Below are 18,247 nucleotides of genomic sequence, written 5' to 3' on the forward strand. Positions count from 1 at the left end.
CTATTTGGCCACACTATGGGTGTTAGGTGCTAGGAATTGCTGAATAAGTCTCATAATTGCAGTGAACCCCTTAAAAGTCACTGATAGCCAACATACGTGCAAATGTGGTATACACAACTAAAGAAACTGAATAAGGTCCTCAAAGTGCACACTACAGTCTCCAAATGCTTGCCTGCAAATATAGAGAAGGATTGGGCAGCCTAGAGATATTTAAAATACTTTCAGACAAAAGTAAGCAGATTAAAAGCCAACACAGACATGGGGCTACTTTATGACCCAAGGTGCAGATGACTGTTGTGACACACAGACCATGGGGCACCTGTTGGTCTCCTGGCTCCTGGAGGAATCAGCACTGTGGAAGTACCAGACTAGGACTAGAGATCAAGCTACGTTATGTGCCCAATACCAGAAAAATACATAATGGAACAAGCTACCTAGATAAGTGGCGGAATCTCCATCCCTGAAAATTTTCAAGAGCAGGTTAGACAGACACTTGGTTGGGATAGTTTAGTTAGGGATGATCCTGCCTTGAGCAGGGGACTGCCCTACTTTCCTATCATACTAATTGTGTTGGCAGTTCTTGGGAAGAAGAAAAGACTGTGGGCCAGATTAATTTGGTGCAGATCCGGAGAAATTCCCAGTGAAGTTAATGGCAATATATTGGTGTAAAATCAGTATAATTTAGAACAGATCCTATACATATAAGAATAGTTTGAAGAATGACCAGGCATTAGGCAGTTCCCTTTTTTCTTCTTTGCACTTTATATCACATCAAAATAAGTGCTTTGCACATTTACAGTACTATGTAGATATTTCTTAACAATAGAATTGATCCTGCAGTCCTTAGGTGTACAAGAAATCTTTCCTCAGGTGAATATTACCACTGACCTCATTGGTATTACCAATCAAAGTAAGTTTTTCTTATTTTGCAGGGGGCCATGTCCAATATTTCTTAGCTTTTTAAAAGTTTTATATAGCATATATCTACAATTAAGAGGCATGAAACAGCCATCTTGCAACTAACAAATTAATCACAATTCAGAGAGCCTATTTCCTGAATGAAATTAGATACAGAAGACCATTTCCTTTCCTATAAACGAGAGTGCTCCAGACTGTTACATCTCCCTCTGAACTTGTTCCTGCTCCCTTTACAGATTTTTCTGTCAGCTATCATCCTAGGCATTATTCATCATCACTTCTATGGATTGAAAGCAATATGAACACTAAGCTAACCTCTCAAAGTCAGAGATAGCTGTATTAAGTGCTACCCAACTTCACAAATGCTGAGTAGCCCTGAGGAAAGAGGTTTTAGCCCAAGTTCCTTGAATCTAGAGTGTGACAAAAATGAAATTTCCCCAACCGTAGAACCCAGTGAAGCAAAGGTTTTTGCCACTTAAGTTTGTATTGACCTAGAGACTCCTACACAGCACAATAATGAAGGATCATGACATTTTCCTTTTGTCTTGCCTTTGTTAATTTTTTTTTTTTTGTCTTCAGAAACATCCCAATTCTTTACTCTCAGTTTCATATGGTATGCTATGTGAAACTATACCTCCAGTTAGCCTAGCAGACTAAGAATCTGCTTTGCATTAGGACCTGTCACCCATGGACAGCTATCTTGAGGGTCAATCTGTTATTTGAAATACAGCATAACTTCTTGTGTATTATGAAGAGAAAGAGCAAGGGATTGGGTGACAGTAACCCAAAGCTTCCTGTTTACTTCATCAACCACTACATCAGTCATGTTTTCAAATACGGAGTGAACCTAGGACGAATAACCAGTCATTTTTAATAAAGAAAAGTATGCTTTCTCTATCAATGAAAGATTTTTATTGAGTACTTGAAACTACAGGGTTTACCTGCAAAAGAAAACTTTTAGCGTTAGAGTTAAAAGGCATCTCTTCATCTGAAATGTTTGCTACGTATACTGTCCATATTTATGTGACTGAAAGAACAAGACAGATACATATCTGCAGTTTGTTCCACTTATCTACGTTCTACTTGTACGTAAGGCACCATTTATATTTTAAGTATTACTTTAGAGAGCAGAAAGAAACTACTTCTGTCATCACTTTCTCATCTCCCGCCTTCTCTTTTTATTTTATTTGCCTTTGGCATCTCTGCAATTGACTCTCACACCTCTGGAATTGTGCTGCCTCAGAACAGCTGAAGTCCCCTGCTGGGTATTCAAAGAAAGATAAGCTTAAATAGAAATCCTCATGCATTTCCTTTCTTTCCTAAGAAACCTATTGCCAAACTGGCTTCAGTGCTTCATGGATGCAGAAGACTTAGGTCCAGAGAATCTCAGTTTCCACCATCTATGTCCATAAATGAAATGCCACTTGTTTTAGTAGTATCAAAATGAAAGCGTCTGTAATTCCCTTTGAAGTGTTTCATGTTTTCTGAACATCAGAATTACTCATCGAAAAACTGGCCTGGCTAATATCCCTTTTAGATTAGAAGACAGTAAAAAAATATTTCTGACTGTTCCTTAAAGGAAGCCTGCTTAAAAGATATAGATTCCAAAGTTCAGATAGTACAGCAGTTCTTAAACTCTGACAGGTTGTCTACCATCAATTTAAAATGACACAGCTGTAAGTACAGCAAATTTTTCATACATATAGGTAACTGAGTATGTATTAAAACAACATCAAAAACCTTTAGTAATCATAAAACTTTGTTTTATCAGTTATGGTAGCCGTATAAAACCATTGTAAATCGAAAAAAAGACACTGTAAACTTACCGGTCCAGAGATGCTTTTCGGGATGTCTTTAGTGGGAGGGGTGAGCTTGCTTGACAGAACACAGTATTTGGATGGCTGGTGGGGGACTGTGGGTGTGGGTGTGGGGGGTTGGAGCCTGGAGGGTATGGGGGGCTCCCCACAGGCCCTGGCAGGATGCCAGGCCCTGCCAGGCCCTAGCAGGATGCTTGGGAGTGACAGATAGACACAGAGAGACACACACAGAGACATACATGTGCAGACATGCACAGTGCCCAGCAGGTAAGTCTGTGGAGGGGGAGGGATGAGGGGGAAGATTGAGTCCCCCCACAGTGAGGGAGGGAGTGGGACAGGGGCAGAGGCTGGGGTGAATGGGACCCTCAGGCTGGGGTGGGTGGTGGAACAGAGCCATGGGAGGCTTGTCCAAGGCACTGGGGTGGTCATGGCTCCATGCCATTGTGCACACCCCCAGGGAAGGTATGGAGGGCATGTGCCCCCCAGATTTCTGCGCAGGGCGGAGGCAGGCTGCATGCTGGGCTCTGTGCCCCACTGCTATTGCCTCAGGAGTTGCATGTGATGTCATGTCCCTCCTGCGTCCCGGCTGCACCATGTCCCCTGCCTGCCCAGTGATAGGAGGCACAGCATGGTGTCATGTGCGGCTCCCAAGGCAACGGCAGCAGGGTGCAGAACACAGTGGGCAGCTCGCTGCTCCCCAGGGATTTTCTCCTGTTGAGCCAGCCTGCCCATCCCCCACAGCAGGGCCTGCACAGAAGGATGTGGCCCCTCCCACTGCCCAGGTCCTTCCTGGAGTGGCCTGGGCCTTTCCAGAGGTTATGGGGGGCTCTCGCTGCTGTCTACCCCCCAGGGAGGCAGGAGGGTCTTGTGCGCCCCAGATTTGTGTGTGTGATGGAGGCAGGCTGCCCGCTGTGTGTGGGGCTCTGTACTCCACTACTGTTGCCTCAGGATCCATGCGTGACACCATGTGCCTTCTGCTGCTGGAAGGGCAGGGGATGTGCCACAACTAGCATACAGAAGGCATGTGGCATTGTGTATGACTCCTGAGACAATGGCAGCAGGGTGCAGAGCCCAGTGCACAGCAAGCAGCTTGCTTCCAGGCCCCGCACAAATCTAGGGGGCTCATGCTCCCCATGCCTCCCCCAGGGTGCATGCAGCAGTGGCAGGAGTCCCCCTGCACCCCTGGATAAGCTCACTGGGGCTCCAACCTGTCCCAGGGCCCCATTCACCCCTGCTTCTGCCCCACTCTTTCCCTCACTGTGGGGCCTCAATCTGTCACCCTTTCTCTCCCCCACGCCTCTAATCCCCAATGCACTTACCTGCTGGGCACTGCTCCACACGCAACCAGGCTGCATTTCTGGCCACCTGCAGCAGGCTACAGCTGAGTGTCTGTGTGTGTGCGTGCCCCTCCCCTTGGCCTTCTGTGTACCACTTGCAGATTGTCTGCATGCCACTGGTAGTACATGTACCACAGTTTTGGGAACTGCTGATATGTTTGGCTACATTGGAAACGTGGAGGCCTTGCTTTATAAGGGACATTGCTTTGCACGATATCGTTGTGTATAGCACTCTTTCTTTCTTTTTCTTTTTTTTAAACCTAGATAGCTAGTGCATTTCAATTAAGGATTGTTGGGGCCAAAACAGCAGTAGTAAATCTATTGGTAACATCCCATTTATAATATTAGGTATATATCTAGACACTAAGGTAAAATAAAGATGGAACTGGAACAGGTGCAAAGGTGGTTAAGGAAATGGAGATTCAATCTCATGAGAGGAGATTAAGGAGCTTGGCTTGATTAGTATGGCAAAACAAAGGTTGAGCAGGGAAAGTATTAGTCTTTACAAATAAATTCATGGGGTGGACATCTAGGAGGCAGAAGAGCTATTATAGGTAAAGTACAATGTTGGTGCAAGATTGAAAAGGTACCATTTGGTTATGAATGGATTCAGACTGGAAATAAGATTTCTTACTATTAAAGGAATGAAGTTTTAGAGTAAAATTCTGAGAGAAATAGTGGGGGCAAAGAATCTGAACCATTTCAGATGGAGGTCAGCAAGTTTACAGAGGGTGTAGTATTATGAGATACGACATGCTTGGGTCAATGGTCAGTACAAACTATGTATTGATTTGAAACCTGGGGAATCCTTGTGTTGGGGTAATTCTTTCTGTCCATCTCAAATGCCTGAGCCCCATGCTTCATGGCTTTGGCTGGTTTTCTGCAGGAGCCGGAAAGAATTTTTCTTCTTGTGCAAAAATAGGGTGTTGTTAGCTTGCAATGTACTTTGAGGATGTGTTGTGTGGAGGGTTGGAATTCACAGTTTTTAGGATGCTTTGGATGAATGGTTGCATTTCACAATAAGGGATTGGATTCTATTGGAGAAGTCCCTTCCAGGCCTATGTTCCCGCATTAACTCCCCTCATGACAGACTTCTTTGTTTTATATAATTTAGCTTTTTATGGCCACAATATGGTGGCTTGGTACATCATTTTCATTCTCCCATAAACCATATGCTCTAGGACAGGCAAGGGCAAAATACAGCCTGCGGGCTGGATCCAGCCTGCCAACTGATTGTATCTGGCCTGCAGGTGGGCAGCTGCCAACTCATGGGATCCGACTCACAGGTGGCCAGCAGTGCCAGCTGCTGTGTATTCCCAGGTAGGTGAGCAGGGCTGTTTTCACCTTGCTGGGGACATGAAACTGCTTCTGCCCAGCACTGACATGGCAGCATCAGCTGTGGATCCAGATGAATGCCCTGATCCCCATCTAGAACCTCCCAGGTGCATCCATGGCAGATGCTGGCACGGCCCTGCAGTTGCTTCTACTGCACTGGGCAGGAGGTGGCATAAGCTGCAGATGGGGTTGGCAGTTTCCAGACTGGAGACGGGGATCAGGGCATGCTACAGTTACAGGTGGGAGACAGAGAGAGAGATGTGGTCCTTGAGAAGACACCAGAACTCATTAAGTGACCCTCCAGCCAAAATCCCACCCCCCTCTAGAACAATGTCTCTAGAAGTACGTTATTCCCTCTAAAATCAGCAGCACATTTCTCTGAGTGAATGATAGATTTTCACAAACAGTTTGGTTATGATACTAAGCAGCTGATAGGTTCTGGATTTGTTTGGTAACTACTTAGAATGTCATTAAAATAAATAATTTACTTAGCTGGTCACTGTAATTAAACCAGAAAATCACTGGTAAAATTAGCCCAATCACAATTTATTCCCAAGCTAGTGTACCTGCAGGGATTTACAGTTACAGTTTTCAAAAGGTGCTGGCACAAACAAGTTTATTCTCTGCAAAACTGAGGTGAGAAAATGCTTTTGCATTGTGACCCCAAAACATTGTGTACAGAAAATGCTTTCCTGATACAATTCAGAAAAAGGATATTATTTTCTTCCAATAGAATACCTCTTTTTTCTGCTGGTTTTAGCTCTTCTTTCATCCTCCTTGATGCTATTCTGGGATATTTTCTAAAGCACAAATTGGAAGTAGGCACCTACTACTCGCTGACTTCCAGAGAGGTAGTCATCTTGGTACCTTTGGTGGTCTCCTTCATGATTCTTCTCATTTTATGTAGATCAATTTCCCAGAAACTGCTACTTTTCAGACATCTTCTTTGAGTCTGGAGAAAGAATGTGCTTTATGGTCAACTGATAATTACCCGGCAAGGCCTATATGGCTCAATGTAATGTTTTGCCATCCAGCTATATGGTAGCCTGTAGAAATGAAGTATGATATTGGGCTGTGAACTCATCAGCTGAACAGGAATAGATTTCAATAATGCTTTAATGAGAGGTCTCAGCAGATAAGCTCTAGTGCCCAAAGTTTAAGCAATTCAGTAAGGCTAAGTACAGACCATCAAAAAGCCGGAGGCTGAATCGATTCAATCTCCACAGGTTAGTCTAAACTGCCTAGGTTGAACTGATAAGCAAAATTCAGTCACATGTCTGCAGTGGGTCAGGCCAGAAGTTGGGAGATGCTAGCATGTCTCCCTGCTTGGTTGGAGCAGACAGCTAGGGCCAAGTCTAGCCTGCTCATCCTGCAGGAAGAGGGGAGTTGTGGGAAAGGTGCAAAGTATCTTGGGATTCTGGGGGATTGTGAGTTAGTGTGAATCTGGAGGGGATCTAGGTCAGATGTTCAATTAACAGATTTAATCTAAATCAGTTAAGGCTGATACTGCATCCATCCAGATTTATCTTAAAGCAGTTTTTGCCATTTTGAAAGTAGTTTAAGCACACAGAAATAACGCTGTGTTACATATTTGAACTGGTTTCCAATCACTTAAACTGGTTTATGTGTAATTTCTGTCCCTAGCTTAAGTGACAATTTCCCTTCCAAGTTGCTGAACCAAGAAGGCTGGACTGTATTGTATTGCTCTCTTGTGAATGAAACAAAAAGGCTGAGTTTTGCATCACTTTTGTTCATTAAACTGTTGATGTTGCTTGTCCCAAGAAGCAATTTGCTGTACAATAGCACAAAAGGACATAGGGTCAACCCATATAAACCCACATGACATTGGCTCATTTGTCATTTTGTTATTTGGGAAAAGTAAAGTCTTTGACTGCCTAGGAAAAGGAATATCCCTGTCCTGGTTATTCATATAACACCAAACATAACAGAATATTTTCATGCCATAGGAAAATTCCTCCTCCATATAGGTAGTAGCCTCTACTACTAAGTACAGGCAGTCAAAAAGCCCAAGGCTGAATTAATTAAATCTTTGCAGGTTAGTCAAACCTGCATAGATTGAACCAATAAACAAGTGAGCAGACATTCACTTTTGATTCTGGAAATGCAGCCACATAGCTGCAGTAGCCTAGGCCAGAAGCTGGAGGGCACTGGAACACCCCTCCCTGCTCACTGCAGCAGACAGCTTGGGCCAAGGCTAGCCCACCCACCCTGCGTCCTGGGATGCTGGGCAATTTTGAGTTAACCTGAATCTGAAGGGGATCTGGGACAGATGTTCAAGTGATTTAACCTAAATTAGTTAAGTTTGATCCATCCAGGTTTATCTTAAACCTGATTCAGCGATTTTGAAAGTGGCTTATGTGCACTGAACTTCTGTTGTGTTACAGATTTGAAACGGTTTCTGATCACTTATACCAGTTTATATATAATTTCTGTCTCTAGCCTATGCCTGCCAAGTACAGAGCCTTTGTGGGCAGCTGCAGAAACTAGCATTCATTATACATAGTTTTGTGATCACTGTAATTCACCCTAGTGTTGATCTAATCAGCTCTAAATCTGGATTCTGTGAAATAAAGAAAATAAATATATAATTTTGACTTTTCTAAAATAATCTGCGATTGGTTTTGTTAAATAGCTTCTAATAATAAGTTTCTCTTTCAAGCCATTCAGGAGAAAGTGTGCTATGATTACGACCAAGAATTGTATTCAACAATTTAATTCCATACACGTGAAATACCATGCTGTTTAAAAAAATTACTCTGGCTACCTAAGTAAACATTAATGCAAATATTAGGAATAGATTATATACCAGTACATATACATATATTACAGAGAGAGAGAAGCAACAGCTGCTGAAATGAAAATAAAATGATGTCTTCAAATTTAAGCTTGATGGGGATATGAAAAGAATTAGAAAAGAAGTGTTTTTCATTCAAAATCATGACTTATTATGGATGAAGAATAGTGATTTAAGAAATTATATTGAAAATCAAATCATTGCTTTTCTTGCTGGTTGAATAAACTAAAACATATGCAACTGTAACAACTGCTAGCTAAAATAATGTCTTCTATGGAAAATGTTCCCTTTCCTCATGGCAAAGAAAGACTCATACATCTACGAATAAAGTGTGATGGTATCAGAGGGTAGTGGGGAAAGGAAACCATCTTGATAAGGTCTGTTCATTCCTCTACTGCTCCTTGGAGAAACCGGTAAAAGAAACAGGAATTGGTAGCTAGTAAGTTCTACACCTGTGCTATTGAGAGCAGGTTTTTCAGGAAGATGTACAAGATCCACAAGATGTGGTCATGTATTTCATAGAGACTGACAAGTTGCTGTTGTGGACAGGCCCTGAATTCCCTGAAACTTCCAATAATTCAGTATACACTGCTATAAGTACGGATGACATTATAATTTCCGGGGGCCATTTCCACATCTTTTTTATCTTTCTTTTTCAGTTTCACATGAGGATATAAACTGATCTCAGTCACAATTCATACATTACAGTAGGAAACTGAAAAACACATTACTGGAGGGAAAACAGAATGAAAGATAAAAGAAGCAGTCTGTATAGATTATACTTTACAGCAGATGGCCTGAAATCAATGAAAGTGCTGCCAGACTACAGTAGTGTATTTAGAAATAACAATTGGCTAATTCAGGTGTGATGTAATTGGGGGTGGAATTAATGAACAACTAGCCCTGCCTGAGCTGGCTGGCCAGTTGGGGTGCATTAAGCTGGCTACACCTGGACACTTCCTTATTAGCTGGGAGGAGCAGCAAGGCCCCTATATAAGACACTTGGGAACATAGCTAATAGATTAATCAGTAGCCTTGTTTCAGAGGGCTGGCTGCTTTTGTTCCAGAACACCCTGTTTCTAGTTTCCTAGCTTCAAACCCTTAGCTTCCTGCTCCTGATTTCATATCCCATTTTTGGCCTTGTGACTCTGGATCCATGACTTTGGCTTCTGACCCCAGTTCTGGTTCTAAACTTCAGTTTTTAAGGCTACCTACATCTTGGTAATGGAATACCATGGGCACAGGCAGTGGAAAGCCAGAGCTTGGGGGAGCTTACCCCCACAAAACTAATTTTGCAGCAGCTGGCAACAGCAGCAGCACCATGGCACTGCTCAGTGTGCAGCCAGGCCAGCGCCCCATACATGCTCAGTTCTGCGTGGTTGAGGAAGAAGAGGCTAACTGTGCATGCTTCGCACTGCACAGAGCACAATGATAGGAGTTGTAGTGCTCATGCTGACGCATGCACTCAGCACCCCCAAATAATATTTTCTCCCTCTATGACCGTGGGCCTAATAAGAGGACAGTCCTGCAGTCTACTTAGCTGTAAGGAGTTGAGACCCAGCTGAGGCAGAGTCAATCCCAGGCTCCAGCTGGAAGTAATCAAGGAATCATGCTGAGTTATCCCTGGGGGGGGAGGGGGCAGCCCACACTGGCCTAGATAAGCTCAGACCACAGCGCAGCAGGCTGTGCTGTTTAGGTAGTAGACTGCTTTGCTATGCCTTTAGTCTGCTTTGACTTCTGAGGCCTGATTCCATGTCCTGAACCTCTGGCTTGGACTTCCCTGCCTGTTCCTGCTTGCTCCTGTTCCTATCTTGGACCTCCCAGCTTGGATCAACTTGTTACTCTGCTGACAACCTTGTCTCAACCGTCAGCTTGCTATCTTGAACTAGAAATGAAACACAAGTTGCTTTCCCATCTGGTAAATCCCTGACTCTAGCAGGATCCCCTTGGCCTAACCACAGATGACCCGATGAGCCCTTCTGTTATCTTAGTGCTTGCTCCTCTAAGTAGTCTTCTGAATGCCTCTGGAAATAGTCACAGTAGTAAATACAAGGCTCAATAATAAGCATTTGCAGCAGGGAGTCTCTAACATCTTATGCAGCTTTCACAAAACAAGGGGAATTGTTCAAGAGAGCCAGGCAATTAGGGACATTCATCCTATCAATATTACAGGACTGTTTAATGATCTGTTTATTTTTCTTTACCTGCAATATCTTCTGGAAGGGCAAGAGACTGCCATATGTTCATAAGAAGTTCCTAATAGTTGTTCTCTTTAAGGTGTCTTTCTTCCCTCTCAGGCCTTCAGAGTTCCCAGGGGGCATTTGCGGGTTAAGGCAGAATGTTGTTTCAGACCTATGCAACTTGCCACTAGAGGGCTTGGCAACCAGAGGCATAGCCAATGGCCAAGACTACATACTTCGTCTAGGAGCAGAGCCCCAGGAATTAAGCATAGCAAGAACATGAAGCCTGGAGAAGCTGCTCAGTACTGCTGCTCAGTATCTCCCAACACAGAGCCAACAGGGTTAATTGTGTCCATTGTATAGAGCAGGCTTGTCTAACATATGGCCCACGGGCTGCCATGTGGCCCGCCAAGCCATTTTATCTGGGCAGTGGAGCTTGAGAGGGTGGAAAGTTTGTTAAAATAGAGGTGCTGGGAGCCTTCATTCTGGGATTATGGATGACTGCAAATGACTTAACAATACCCTAGCTCAAACTAGGTAGAATGACTCAAAGATAATCAATCCTTGGTCAAAAGTGGTGTAACTTTTAAGATGTGTAGGCAGTACTAAGCATAGTTCAATACCCTTTAATGAATGGATGATCCCATTTTAAGTCCTTTTAGAATGGTTTAAAAGTAACTTATAACATTACCCAAAGTGACTAGCCTACCACCACCCCACAAATTGATGGCGAGGACAGACTCAAAATCCTCTGTCTCAACCACACTTTTCTTGATTGTTCCACATGGAATTTAACAAACTAACATAAAGGTACTTAAAATGTTTCAGATTTGTTGGTTACAGGTTTATTGTCTAATATTTTTACTATAGTAATTATTCAACAATAATTTTGGTAACTATAATTTTTCAACACATTTGAAAAATCGGTTGCATTATGGATTCATCTTCTAAAAGTCAGCATTGTGTGAAATGGGAACAATATAGACCAGGTCTTGTTCCCAGTTATATCAGCATAAATGTGCATTGACTTCACTGATTTAAGTTGTTGCAGTTTTCACAGTGATGAAAAAAAACAACCAAAATCCATGTCTGTACATGAACAGACTTTAAAATGTCCAGGGTTTTAAGTAATTGTTCCACTTTCTTTAGGGTGTGTAATTCGGGCATGGTATCTTGAAGGTCTGAAGATCTAAAACTTTGGGTATCTGCATGGATCTGAAATCTCCAGAAAACATGGAAGAGCTATAGAACAAAGCTATGGTGACCTAAACATATAGGGTCAGATTTCAACCTTGCCCAGAATAGAGGTGTGACAAAATGTAATGCAGTGCACACATAGAACAATAGGGAGGGTGTACATAAGACACCCTTATGTGTCATGATACGTAAGTGGAGACACCCTGCCCTATCTTCTGCCTGACTTCAGACTAACACGGCTAACTATTTTTCTGATGATCAGTGTATCCAACATCCTGTCTGCTTGCCCTGTAGAATAGTAAATGTGATTTTATTTCTTAATCCTTTCTCATGTTGCTTTTCATTATAGGTCCAGCATTTTGAGTGTAGAATCCAAAATGTATTGTTCTTTAAAAGCATTTTAAAAATACATGAGTGAAATCCCCATTCCACTCATCAATACATTCCTGTGGAAAGTGACGGTTTTAACAAAGTGCCTTTTTTCCTACAAAAAAAAACCTTACTCAGTTGGAACATTTTTACCAGTTCTACCTTTAACCAGCAGGATAAAGAAGAGCCTTGCTGTTTCTTCTTTCAGTGCTATATGTAACAGTGGCTATATTGACTTACTTTAACCCATAAGAAACTGGTGCTCCAAGCTGAGCTGCTGCCATTTCATTAATGTTTCATTTCACTAAATGGGATATTGTTAGAGAACTGAGCATTTGACAGCTGGCCCAATATACTCAGCATTAAATGATTTCAGAAACCCTTTTGATTCCTTCCAAGAAACATGGAAAATAGCAGATAGGAAAATCCAGGGTCTTCAAAAGCTGACCCAGCAAGAACCCAGTAATTAATTGGGTAGTTTATGTCCACATGATGTGACCCCCTACCTGCTGAGAGAAGAGGAGCACTGTCCTATGGCCAGTAGTCATGGTCAGTAAGATGTGGTGAAGAAGTTCTTTTCCAGCTCTGAATGTTCCCTTTTAATCCTCTTGGGGATATCAGTGATGATCAAGAATTTGTGCTTTCTTTCTCCTCTTATCAGCACTGTGGGTGCTATGAGGGGAAAAAAGAATCCTAATTATTGATTAATCCTTCAAAGAGATGGATGTAAAAAAAAATCCACAGTTCAATACAATTGGGTATTAGGAGAGTTCAGATCTAGAACTGGATACAAATTTTGCCTTTCTTGGGGGTATGAATCTATAAACAATTAAATAACCAAATATTAATCTGAATTTTAAAAAACTGCACAAAGTGGCAATATAATTTTATGCTTCCTCCATATTTAAAGCCATGTCATGAAATGGTAAAGCACCAAAGAACTCCTCTATCTCCATAATCATGATTTTGCAATAAACAATCTGAATACTATAATCTGAACCCATCTCATCTTTATGATATAGGACCTGATTTTTATTCTATTACAGTATGTTGCAAAACTAACACTGACTTCACTGGAAGTGGCAGTGAGTTCATAAGTCCTAAAATTGTTAAAATTAAATGCCAACTCAGAATTTGCAGTCCCATTCATTTTCCTGAGATGGGTTTAGACAATTGATTTGACTTTAACATTGAATATGTACCCAGGATTAAATTTGATACAAATGTCTCCTGATGCAGGAACTACAAGTATTGTAAAGCAGGGGAGAGCTTTAAATTGTTTGCTAACAATTATTTGTTTTTCTAATTCAACATTACTGATGTCAGTAAATAAGAATTATATACTGTAAAATGTCATGACATCTGGTCTATGTGGACAGAGGAATGTTGATTTGAAAGCCCCTCTTAATGAAGAGTTGTTGATATATATGCCTTATACTTTTATAGTTTTGTCAAACAACATAAAAGTGTTATTCTGGATTTATTGGAGGGAAATAAAATCCAAATTGAAGTAAGATTTTAAAACAGCACAAAGTTCTAGCGTATTTCATGTTGCCAATAAAAATATACATCCGACTAACTATAAACCCTTAAAGTTTCAGTACGTGGTTGTACTCAAAGTCAACAAATTTATTTACTTTGGAGGATCTCATATTTGTTTATGTTCTCTTAAATTGAATGAAGAGTAATGTTTTCTGTGTTGTTCTTCATTGTACAATAACTGATTCATAGCAGCATTGATTTGTAAATAAAGAGTGGGAATTAATGAACCAATCCTGCAATCTTGACTTGAGATTTGATGACAGTTTTACTTCACTGAAGGTTCAAGAGCAGGTTTGTGTATTTAATCCTATAACACCCAAGTTTTACAAACTTCATCATCAAAGAGTGTGATCCTGATGAATCAAAGCCCTGAAACATGAACAAATCTTACTATTTCTCTAAAAGATGCATCCAAATATGTCAAAATGACAAACCGTGGACAGATGCACCTTCAACTGCTTTGTAAGAGGGAACTGCCCCTTGGGTGAGTGCATCAGCAGTTTTGATATAACTGTTATGTCTGCATGCTCCTGTAGCAAAATAAGTTCACTAAATCACCATAACTTTAACTCTGAGTTAAACAGGGTTAAAGTTGAAATGGGTTTCCTATGCTTGTTTCCTTGCAGAGGTATGTATGTAATAGCTACATTGTAACAGCTTATGTTGGTATTATTTCATATTACAACTGTTCCATCTCTCTAAACCAGTGGTGCTCAACCTCTGGCCCACAGGCCCATGGGTCTTTTCACAGGTCTGGACATTTGATTGCAGGTGAGCAGTGGCAGTGTTGATTGCATCTCCCCTGCTGCCAAATTTCTGGACCCATGGGAAGCCCCACTGACCTGCTGACATGACCCTGAATGCTTGATTGTGCCAGCACAGGGCCAGGGCTAGTGCTCGCACCACTCATCTGGCTAGCAGGGCCAGAAGGGTGAGCACCACTGGTCTATACCTATATATAGCTAAGTGTATTCCTCTCCCTCCCCCTCACCCCCATTCTTGCTCTTATGAAGATTTCCATTGATTTCAGTAGAATAAGGCAAACAGCATTTGGCTTACTGCATATTATTTTTCAAAGTTAAATAGTTCACATTTATAATGGTTCAGCTTAGCATGTATAATGTGTTTAATGTTTTCATTTGTTTGGGGCTAATTGTTAAAGTCCTCATTGCTCTTCTCTACATAGCCTCTATGGCCAGACTGCCTTCCCTGGCTCTCAGGATGCCTTCTCTCTCTCCCAGGACCATGCCTCCTTCTGGCCGGGTGACCCTCCTGGGTTGCTTGCAGTTGCCTGCTAATTAGCCTCATTAGCTAGTTTCTATGGCAGCCTAGTTGTAGCATGTCCTGCCTGCCCTACAGGGTGCTACCTGGGTTGCTTCTCTCTTAAAGTGGCAGAATCCACTAGGTACTCTGTCACAGTGAATAATTCCAACTATCATTCAGTTTGGGGGCTTTCCAGAGAAAAAAAGCCTCTCTGATTGGATGGTCCACCTATTTCCCTAAACTCACGCAGAAGAATATTCAATCATGCATGCTTCAAGTAGCAGTCCTAGTTCCTTCTTGTCTGGGTAGAGAGCAGCTTGTTAAAGTGTTAAACCATCTTTTGACAGAGGTAGTCTGTATACAAATGCAGAAGAGGGTATCTTTTTCATTTCAGTTTAGTAAACTATTTGCGTTAAACTAGTATTTCATTTAAACCTCAGAGACCAATTGGGAATTGAAAAAAGAGGAGAGTTTATTTCCCTACTGTTAACAAAAACTTGGGGCAAGTAGATGAGATCTCCTAGTTCCAAAAAATTGCTAGTACATAGTAAAAAGAAATAGTTTAATTCACTATCCCCTTTCTTTAATGAGTGAAATTTTAATGAATCTTTTATTAAAACCTAAGCATTCAGTGCAGTTAATACAATTTTTTATTTAACTAATAAAATATTTTAAATGCTTTTTTTCACTTTAGTTGAATTCTTATTTCCAACTAAATAAAGACTGACACAAACTAAAAGTAAATAATTATCTAGTAAAAAGAGAGGCATTGTTCACCATTTTCTAACAATAAAAATCCCTTTGAAGAAATGTATGTTGAGCTATATAATTGCTTAAATAAATATGTTTATAGTCTATCCATCTGCTTAGTGAAGAAGCACCAAATTTATTGCAGCCAAGCTCTAGTTGCACTCAACATGTTTTAATGTTTAACTTTCATTGTGAATCATCCTTTCTTTCAAAAATAACTAAAAAGTACAAATGCAAAACAAGATTAGAATAGATTATCTGAATCAATGTTTCTTGTTTGCTTAATTAAATCATAATGAATATCAGGGGGTTAAATCACTTTGATTATATCAATCCATCCTGGAGCAGTAAAAAACATTTTCACAAGGGAGTGGAAGGGAGCAAAAAGGGTCCAGCCATCCAGGGAGGATCTCCATCCTCATCTCTCACTCCTCCTGTGTTCAATGTGTTAAATGGCCTTCTGCTCCACCCTCCCCTTCTCAGTTGGTGCAGGTCTGGACAAGGAAAAAGGATGAAACTTTCTGGAAACTTTTGCCTCTGGAAGAACTGAAGAGGTTTGGGAAAGGGAAAAGAAAAACAAAGGGCAGCTTAGGTTGTTGGAGGAACATTTTTTGGTCAATATTAATGAGAAGGTTGGAGTGAAAAATTTAATTGATATAGGGATGCACTGACCAAAATTCTATATCCCTATATAGGGACACTAATTTTCTCTCTCTCTTTCTTGCTCATGCATATGCGTGCATACACACATGCGCACACACTTTTATACAAATGGAAATGTGCTGATTGTGGGTATTCAGAATTCAAAGGCTCACAGGAAATTAAAAAAAATAAAATCTCATGGCCTACTTGCATGGTTTGGGGATCAGATTCATAATTTTTTTTAACTTTTTCAATTTGATCCAAGTTGGGCAAGACTGCTCCTGGTTGGAACCTTGGCCCTGTTCTATCCCCAGACATCAGTGAGGCAAAAGTGTTGGAAAACCAGCATAGCTAGACAAATTTGTGATCCCTGGTATGGGAAATCTCTGGGTGGCAAAGAGAGGAAGTTCTTATACCATCTTCCTACAGATCCCTTAGCATTGGGAACTGTAGGCTAGATCAGCCTCTGCCTCTCTTTCTGCTGTAAAAAGCAAGTGTGGTTTAGGGTATCCCTGAGATAGCATTAAACTACAACAGAGATTGCCCAGAACTAGCCCAAGGATTAAAGAGCCACAGTTTCATAGTTTCATAGTTGGTAGGGTCGGAAGGCACCTGAGCAGATCATCAAGTCTGACCCCCTGCCATGGCAGGAAAGAATGCTGGGGTCAAATGACCCCAGCTAGGTGTCTATCCAGCCTCCTTTTGAAGACCCCCAGGGTAGGAGCGAGCACCACTTCCCTTGGAAGTTGGTTCCAGATCCTAGCTGCCCTGACTGTGAAGTAGTGCCTCCTGATATCCAGCCTGAATCTACTCTCCATCAACGTATGCCCGTTACTCCTCATTACTCCCGGTAGTGCTCAGGGGAACAGGGGCTCTCCCATTGCCTGCTGATCCCCTTTGGTCAGTTTGCAGACAGCCACCAGATCCCCTCTCAACCTTCTCTCATGGAGACTGAACAAGTTCAGGTCCTGTAGCCTCCCCTTGTAGGGCTTGCCCTGCTGCCCCCTGATCATGTGAGTGGCCCTCCTCTGGACCCTCTCCATGTTGTCCACATCCCTCCTGAAGTGCAGCGCCCAGAACTGGATGCAGTACTCCAACTGTGGCCTGACCAATGTCGCATAGAGGGGGAGGATCACCTCCTTGGACCTGCTCATGATTTATCTATGGATGCATGACAAGGTGCAGTTAGCCTTCCTGACCGCGTCCCCACACTGTCAGCCCATATTCATCTTGGAGTCAATAGCGACTCCAAGATCCTTCTCTGCCTCTGTGCTGACAAGAAGGGAGTTCCCCAGCCTGTATGTATGCTTCTGGTTCTTCCTCCCCAGGTGCAATACCTTGCACTTGTCAGTATTGAAACCCATCCTGTTCTCATCCACCCACCCCTGTAACCTGTCCAGATCTGATTGCAGCCTGTCCCTCTCCTCTAGCATGCACACTTCTCCCCACATCTTAGTGTCATCCATGAATTTGAACAAGGTGCTTTTCACTCCCTTGTCCAAGTCGCTGATGAAGATATTGAACAGTGTGGGCCCAAGGACCGAGCCCTGGGGAACTCCACTGTCCACATCACTCTAGGTTGAAAATGACCCATCCATCACCACTCTCTGGGTGCAGCCCTCCAGCCAATTAGTGACCCATCTGACTGTGTAGGCACCGACACCACAGTCCCTTAATTTTTTAATAAGAATCGGGTGAGAGACAGTGTCGAAGGCCTTCCTAAAGTCCAGAAAGACTACATCCACTGTGACACCTGCGTCTAAGGCTTTTGTGACCTGGTCATAGAAGGCCACCAGGTTGGCCTGACAGGACCTGCTTCTAATGAACCCATGTTGGTTGCCCCTAAGCATAAGCATAGGGACCCTGCGGATCCCTCACAGATATGCACCTGGATAATTTTCTCAAAGAGCTTTCCCAGGACCAAGGTAAGATAGGCCTATAGTTTCCTGGGTACTCTTTCTTCCCTTTTTTGAAAATGGGGACCACATTGGCCCTTTTCCAGTCCTCTGGCACCTCACCAGAACACCGTGAGTGCTTGTAAAGCTGTGCCAGGGGTCCCACAATGACCTCTGCTAATTCCTT

The 18,247-nt window shown here is 42.2% G+C and overlaps 1 protein-coding gene and 1 long non-coding RNA gene across 11 annotated transcripts in view; one reads left to right on the plus strand and one right to left on the minus strand.

Moving 5' to 3' along the window:
- Positions 1 to 18,247, plus strand: part of LOC102558349 (poly(rC)-binding protein 3) — a 929,340-nt gene that overhangs the window by 100,862 nt on the left and 810,231 nt on the right. The window lies entirely within an intron of this gene.
- LOC132250634 (uncharacterized) overlaps positions 5,898 to 18,247 on the minus strand; it is a 46,649-nt gene continuing 34,299 nt past the window's right edge. Inside the window, exons 3-4 of one of the 2 annotated variants that reach the window (XR_009462228.1) lie at positions 12,475 to 12,640; positions 5,898 to 6,359 (exon numbers count right to left, since the gene is read on the minus strand). This is a non-coding gene — a long non-coding RNA (uncharacterized LOC132250634). The remainder of the gene's footprint in view (positions 6,360 to 12,474; positions 12,641 to 18,247) is intronic. The other variant, XR_009462227.1, reaches the window with a different exon arrangement.

Source organism: Alligator mississippiensis, chromosome 5, assembly GCF_030867095.1.
Source record: "Alligator mississippiensis isolate rAllMis1 chromosome 5, rAllMis1, whole genome shotgun sequence".
NCBI classification, from domain to species: domain Eukaryota; kingdom Metazoa; phylum Chordata; order Crocodylia; family Alligatoridae; genus Alligator; species Alligator mississippiensis.